The sequence below is a fragment of the Alligator sinensis genome, unplaced genomic scaffold (assembly GCF_000455745.1).
Source record: "Alligator sinensis unplaced genomic scaffold, ASM45574v1 scaffold589_1, whole genome shotgun sequence".
In the NCBI taxonomy this organism is placed as follows: Eukaryota; Metazoa; Chordata; order Crocodylia; family Alligatoridae; genus Alligator; species Alligator sinensis.
The window spans coordinates 64,818-72,905 of record NW_005842881.1 but is presented as its reverse complement, the minus strand read 5'-3'; positions in this window follow the sequence as shown (position 1 = coordinate 72,905).

The following is an 8,088-nucleotide window of genomic DNA, read 5'->3' as shown; positions in this document are numbered from 1 at the left end:
GGACCACTGCAGCAGGTGCTAGGCACCTGGTCCCAAGTTGTCTGCTAACTAGCTAGATCCCTGAGCCAGGGAGGCAGATACAAGTATTCAGAGGCAGCAGGTTTTCTATTACCTTCTTTCCCCTGCCTTGTTTGTCATCTGTTCTCTATACTCTAAATCCTTTTAGCCCTAAAGTGTCTTCACTTGCTGGTTGGTACAGTGCCTAATATAGCGGGGACTTAACCCCTGTTTGAGATCTGGAGGAGCTACTGCAATAGAAATAAATAGCAGCCCTTGGGGGAAGCCAGTAGTTTAATTATTTTGCTGCCTGATGTGTTTTACCAAAGGTAAAACTGGCCTCTGGTGATTAGCTGTAGCCCTGAGAGCCATGGCCCTGATTCTGCAGCCTGAGCCGTGATTCTGGGCCACGGGGCCTCCTCAGAGTGCGTGGCTCTGGGGACAGCCAGAAGGGTCTGTGCACCATGGGGCCTCACTGTGATGTAAAAGCTGAGCGCTGTAAAATATAACTTGCTTCCAGGAGGTAGCTCACTGCGTTCTGGAGTACACGGAGGTGTGTTTGTGTCCATGTCCAGCACTGTAAACCATTTTACATGTGGCACCCATAGAAATTGCGAGTTAATCCTCCAGCTCGTACTAATCCAACCGTGGAGTCCCAGAGCATTTTACACCCTGCAGGAACTGTTCAAACATTAACTCTGAACCCAACGCTGTGGAACAAGGTACATGAGCATCTGCCTTGTTTAGACTCTCAGGAGATAAAATTACGGGGGTGTCAAGGCTGAGGACACTCACCGCTGTCAGCTCACGAGTCCTGCAGCCCTGCCTCACTACAAGTGACAAAAACATTAGAAAAAAGCGTGCAAGACTTTTCTGGGATTTTGAATTGAGGCAATGAGCTGCAAGCAGTAAGTGCTGGTGGAAAGGTCTGGTAATGGAAACCTACAGCAACTGTTTGCATTCAGAATTGTCCAGCACCGCTTCAACAGAGGGGAAATTGCTAGAAATGCTTCTGTACAACATTAGCTTCTCTTTGTGGGATCAAAAAGGAATCCAAAGGAAGGAACGCAGGGGTCACTGTAGGCTCTGTCGTCCTCTTCCACTCCACATAGGCACAAAGGGCTTCGTCTTTGAGTAAGAGGAGGCCCCAGGGTGGTAAAAATCAGGACTTTAACAGCTGTGTTCAAAACGCCTTGTACTTGTCATGAGCTAAGGAGCACGTAGGATTACCTGTCCACACCCCCAAGATCAAGGGGCTGCTCACATGCAGGAAGTCACACTCAGGTACAGTTCAAACCAAAGTCAGTGTCAAAGTCAGCGAGCAGCTCGATCTGCAGATAAGGCAGGCGATAGGATGGAGGCTGCACAGAGACATTTATTATAAGGGGGGATTTGTGGAAAGAGCGGCGACACACTGCCAGAGCCCACCCTGGCGAGGTCCCAAAGAAATCCTCAAGTACCTCTCATTACTTGAGGTCAGACCAAAGGAATGAGCCCCCTGCAGCCTACTAATGTCTGCTTAATATCCAGCCTTTGAAGGGCAAGTGCAAAGATACAAACATCATAAACAAATAAGGCATGATATCTTTGGGAGATATGCAAGACATGCCTGCTACCTGGTATGTGCAATGTTTGATCAAACCAGTTTAGCAGGATACAATCTATATAGACAGAGTAATTCAAGGCACCCGGGGAGGGAGAAGAGGAGCTGTTCCAAAGAGAAGTCAATTAAATTATACAGAGTGAGAAAAATTAACTACACTTTTAAGAGAAGTTCTTCCAAATAGGTGGAAGCTGTTATGGCATACAGAGGTGCCGTATAACCACCATGGCGCTCCTGGTTAGTGTTAAAGCATGACTCGGATCACTGACCCCAGCTCTCATAAAAGTGCTTGCATATCGCACTGATGAGGGCGTAGATTGGCGGATCAAGCGCAAGGCAGGGGTGAGATCCTAGCAGCGTTACAGTCAGCGAGGAACTCCATTCGATTCCAACAGAGCCTAGATGGTTTCACACGTCGTGCTGAACTGGGACCCAGCTGGGCCTCAGTTTTGCAGCTGTCATTTCTGCCTTGTGGTTCTGTGCGCAAAACGCCCTGCTGCTCTCCCTTCCCTCTTCCACTCTGCAGGTGGAAGCTGGATCCAAGGCAGTACAGGCATCACTGCAGGGAGAGGGGCAGGGGTGCAGCAGGTGGGACCTGACCCATCTGCAGCAGTTTCAAAGAGTAGTCGCCTCACAGGCTGGGAGGAAGAGGAGACTTTGAGAAGTTCTAGGAAGTTTTAGGAACTTGAGAAGTCCCTGCTATAATACCCAGCCAAGACAGCAAAATAATCATGAGTGCAACTTAACATACTCCAATGTGAAATTACTCTGGATCCCAGCAGAAGAAGCGCCTCTGGGGCAACCTCACACTGCTCTGAGGATCTGCGGGCACAGAACTTGTAACACTGATGCCCCCAGGTTTGCCTGTGTGCAGATAAGCTCCTGGGGCACTTTATGTGAACGTGTGCACAATTACAATGCTCTCCTTGGAAAGGTGACATAAAACAGGGGGTTCTAGGGCAGACATTCCTAATTCCTTCAACCTTGACCCAGCTCTGCTCCCACTCGGATCCCAGGGGAGTTTCCCAGGAGTAGATAGGTCAGTAGCCTACTCTTTTGGTAATCCCACCCAAATCCTGCACTGAGGAGGACATTCTCTGTTCCCTGGTAAGTAAAGCACTGTAGTTTTATTGTATAAGCCTTTCCCGGTAGCAACAAGATATGGGATATCCTTGCTACTTCAGCAATCACGGCAATTCCTTCCCAGCGGGTCGCAGCCGGTTCCCATTTCTTTCTGGCCGTTTGCTGAACGTACACATCACGCTTCTCCTAAAAATACAAATGGAAATATTATTTAATCAAGCACAGCACATGTGTGGAGGGTTTTTTCCCCGCTTAATAAAAGTAAACCCATTTGTTTTACACACCAAATAAATACCAAGCTGTGTACTAATACTGTAGCAGCAGGATGTGCTGGAAAGCAATGGGGCAGAAATGCCCAGGACCTGTGTGGGGCTGAGGAAAGAAATCTCTGGATGCCAGAAACCCCTCTCAGCTGAGAACCTGCCCATCCAGGTTCCCCGGAGCTTCTCCTGGAGCTGGAAGGGGGATCACAGCTAAGTGACAACCATGGTCTGAGACTGCTGAACTCCTGACAGCCATTTTCTTTTGCCCAGCAGGTAGTTGATCCCCGTTTACATGAGCCTATGAGAGGGACTGTCTGGCTGGGTTTGCTTTTATCAGCAGCAGAAAGGTGCATTTGGGTGCTAGCTGCATGATTCAAATGACACTCCCAGTGACACGGGTAACTACAGAAACCAGCAGCATGGCATATTTAATCCTCTCTCGAGGATGGTGCTTTACACAAACACATGCAAGCTCTTTTCAGGGCCAGAGTTCCAGAAATCAAGCACTGAAATTCAAGTTGCCCAATTTTCAAAACAAGCACTTCCTTGGGAGAAGAAGGCCATTTGCATTCAAGTGCCTGACAATATAAGAACTCCTGTTTGCTTCACCTAACCTTGCCACAGGACATGTCGAACTGCACCTCTCCTGACATTATCCTTTTAAAGCAGGTTTATGTGCCAGCATCACAGCTGTCACGGGGATACTTGGAATTCCAACCAACATAGCACAGACACCCTGCACGTGAACTACACCACCCACTTCTTGATGGCTCCTCTCAGAAATAAACACTACAGAGAAACATGCAGTTAGGGCTAAATGGGAACAACATTGCATATGCGGAATGTGTGCATTTTCATTTGGAATTTAAGGAGCTGCCAAAGTCATTAAAGTTCACAGACAGAACAGTCAAGATGGGGACAATGCCATGCAGATTGCAATAGGAAAAAAATACTCAAGTCCATTTCCGTGATGAGTTATTACAGGAAAGGGGCGTATACATTCGTGGCATAGTTGAAAGCCCAGCACCTGCAATGGGCCACATATTTCAAGAACACAACGCTCCTACAAAATATTTCTTATATAAGGCATATTACTCATGCAACAGCATGGCAAGTAACTTGTCTATTTGTGAGTAGCTCACATAAAAAAATAATTACGTTAAAAAGATGGGATGTAATGCTTCTGTGCTTTGATTTCTCCGTGAGAGTTTGAAGTTGTAACTTATAGGCAGGAGCAAGGCAATCCTTCTGGTTGTGACTGCTTTATGACTGCTGTATTTCACAGATATGACATCACACCTGTAAATATAAATGAGAGGAAAAACAGGGGCACGTTGAACTTTACACGGGTTAGCAATAAGGATTAATGGCCAAAGCGGAGTCCCTCCCTTGGAAAGCTGGGGCCCTGGAATGACAGGGCAGTGAAACCAAGTCTCAGAGGCATGTAGGGGGCTAAGAGCCCAGGTGTGGCCTGGGCAGGCAGCCTTGTTGGGAACACCCCCAGCACTGGGGACACAACTAAACCGCCCTATGAGCAATGCATGCCAGGACTTTCTGGGATTCTGAATGAAGGCAATGAGCTAAAAGCAATAAGTACCAGTGGGATGCACTGGCCCTGGAAAAGCTCCAGCCACGAATGGCATCATATTGCATTCAGATTGGTCCAGCGCCACCTAAACAAAGAGGGGAAATGAATAGAAAGAGATGTCTCCGAATGGAACGATTCAGCTGTGCCACGGCGCGGTTGATTCACTTCATGGGGTAAAACACACTGCTTGGTGCGCGGGACAAGGGGGACATGGTCGCCCGGCTTTCCCCCATCTGTACTGTGGGGCAGTGGGGAAAAGTGCTTCCACGCTCACCGAGCCCTATGGCTCCGGTAGCATTATCTTGGGAAACAGCCCATATCCTCGCTGGAACAGTTACATGGGGACTAACTCCCTAGGTAGTCCCCCAGCCATTATCCACAAGCCTGTGATGGTCTACAAGGCCAGGATGGGTCATCCTTGTACCACACCAGGTGCCCTCAGGTCCCTCAGTCCACAGTGGATGATAAGGCTGCAGGGTGGCGTGCAAGGAAGGCTGATGGTTCCCTTGGTGCCGAAAGTGGGGGAACCATTGCCTCAGGCAGGTAAGAACCCAAATCCCATGGAAAATGGATGTTGGCACCTTAGTCATGGAGGTGATCTTGAAAATAAGAGACTCTTGGAGCCTTGCAGATACAGCTGAGGAACAGGCCTTGCGTCGGACAGCTCGCTAAAATGTCCCCATGTATTATAAATGCCCCCTGGATGCAGGCTCCCTCCTCACGCACCACCGCTCTCTCCCCCTTCTTCACCAAGCTCCTGACTCCAAACCCTCATCCTGTTTCTGCTGCGATTGTGGTCCCTTGGGTAGTTTTTCTGTCCCCTGCGCTATTTTATTTGAAAGAGATGATGTCCAAACCAGGCACATCATTCTTGGGGGCTGACACACGATTTTGAATGCCTGGGGCCGGCAACACGGAGGAGCACGGTCTCCTTCGTCACTGCAGTCAACCCCTTTGCATTTGTTTTCTTTGCCCACGTTTGTTCTAGGTAGGGAATGTAAGAGATGTTTCTTGTTTGCTGCTGGAGGAATGTTTGTTTAAAGGGCAGGGTACAAGCCTGCTGCATCACTGGCATTTGCTAATTCTGTTTCCATCCAGATGAACATAAAGCATTTAAGTGATGTGTGAAACCAGCTGAAAAAGCAACCGGGGGAAACCAGGCCTCAACCCCGCCTTGAGCTTCACGTGGAGGGAAGATTTTCTGCCTCTTCCTCCTCCACCATCTGAGGGGCTTTGCAGCTGTGGTACAGCCGACAGTACTGGTCCTCAGACAGCTACATCTGGAACAAGAAAGACATCTGGAGAAAGAAAGATCTCCTTAGGGAAACGGATCCAGCGGTGAGAGCATCATTGGGCCCCTAGCTACATTTGGGGAACAGGTGACAGACGCAAGCTTAATTTTGCAGCATGCCGGCTCCCTTCTCTCAAAGGCATTAGGTGATGTATAGCGGCATTTGCCTGAGGTCCCTATCTCATGATTAATAGGTTTATGGCCGACTGCTCAGAGCCAGATAGAAAGGACAAAAATAGCTCGGATAAATAAGCCAGGGCGTCACGGAAAGCAGGAACCCTCTTTGTGCAGTTAAAAATAAAGCTAGTCCTTAAAGCGTTTATTTTGGACACACAAGAGGAAAGAGGATAATTGCTTGGGGGGGGAAATCAAATCAGTTTACATTTGGTTCCTAGGGCACCATCCTGAGGTGCACAGGTGACAAAGACAAGTCCCAAATCATTTCTAGTCAGTTCAGTGCCTGGTTTTCACTGTTTATATAGCTGGACCCTGTGTAGCTCAGTGTCACCGAATCAGCCATTTCACAGCTGTTCCTGCTCAGTCTGGCAGGCACCGGCACAGCCCCGTTGAGTCTCCTGCCCAGGCGCTACAGGGCAGGAGACTCATATGTTTCTACTGTGATGTGTGTCCCTCTGACTTCTCTCTTTGCAAGTCAAGAGGGCTCCTGCCAGAGCCTGCATGAGATCGTGGGGAAGGAAAACCCCGAGGCACTGGAGGAGTCCTGCATTGCGAAGGAGCATTTGTTACCAGCAGCATGTTGTAAGGACCAGGTGTTAGCCTCACTCAGTTCCTTGCGTTATTCACCCCAGGGGCTACAAGCCAGAATTACTCAAGTTTGTCTTCTATTAAACGAGTAACTCAGATTTATACAGCCTGTTTTACACAGTGCAGAAGCCGACCTGTGGGTATTGCCAGCACACTGACCACACCAGGAAGGCGATGGATATTGAGCCCATGAACATGGTGAAATGGAGATCCACCACTGGGAAAAATCCATGTTTGGCTGCAGTAAACCTAAAGCAATGATGCAACGCCTGAGCATCCTGTTTATGCAGGACAGTCTAGCCTAGAGCACCAGTTCTCAACCTTTTTTGGACCAGGACCCATTTATAAACATCCATGGACAGTCCCCACCCAGTGCCCCTCAGTGTGTGGGCCATGGGGGGGCCACAAGCAGCCCCTCGCAGGCTAGAACTCTGCCAGCCTGCAAAGGAAAAGCCACGGTTAGCCACAGTTTTCTCCGTTAAAGGAAAACCCCTTTTCAAAGTTTGTTCCTGACCCTTTCATATATACTTGCAACCCACTTTTGGGTCACGAGCATAGAATAGGAGGTAGGGAAGAGCCCATCTGCCCGGCTCGCAGATCCCCCAGGGGAGCTGCTGCAAGAGCTGCATCTTTTGGAGCTGTATAGCAAGTGGCGGTGCCAAGCTTTGCACAGCTTCTTCCACAACAGCTCCTGCTGTTAGGTTTGCCACCAGCTAGTGATTTCAGTGGAACATCTTGTGGTTACAACTGGTGTCTATCATAGCGTGGCAGTGGCATGGCGGTCAAAGGACGGGTTATTAGGCTGAGTCATGCTGTTCACCAAGAAATGCACTCGGTCTCCCAGAATTGCATTGCCTGGAGTGTCTTACTATCTTTGATAGAAGGAAACACATTTGTCATATCCTTATTTCTGGGAATGCCTTCAGTCAAGGCATTTGAGACTGGAAGTGCAATAAACTCCCATAGCCATGCCCCAAGGAGCACTGGGCTCAGCATAAAACCTGGGATAGATTTTCCTAGGAGCTGGTTTCTGTAGCTGTTCCACCATCCTGGTCAAAGCCTGGAAAGCAGAGTGCCCCTTCATGTGCTAGGCTCTGCAGAGATGTACACAGCAAGTCAAAAGGCCGCTTTTGTGCATGCCTTACAAATGGAGTTGGGTACTAAAAATGGAGCATCTGCAGTGAGACCTGGAGTACAGGATAAAAACCTCTCACACTGCACAGGGCAAACAGAGTAATTTTCTAATACTTTGAAGATTCAAATGCACTGGCAAAAGGCACAACTATAACAATTATTCTGTGCCTTTTGCAGCAGTGCAAGAAAAGGGGATTCCCTCCTGCTCCAAACAGAGAATACCCCATTGGTGCATGGTCCAAAAGTTCCCCCATTTTTTGTAGTTTGACTCAATTAGGCTTTACCTGGAGGGACCCTGGTGTCCCAGACCCTCCTTTCCTGTGGCTAAAGGGTCATCATGCACTCTGTGCCGTGGTAAAATTAA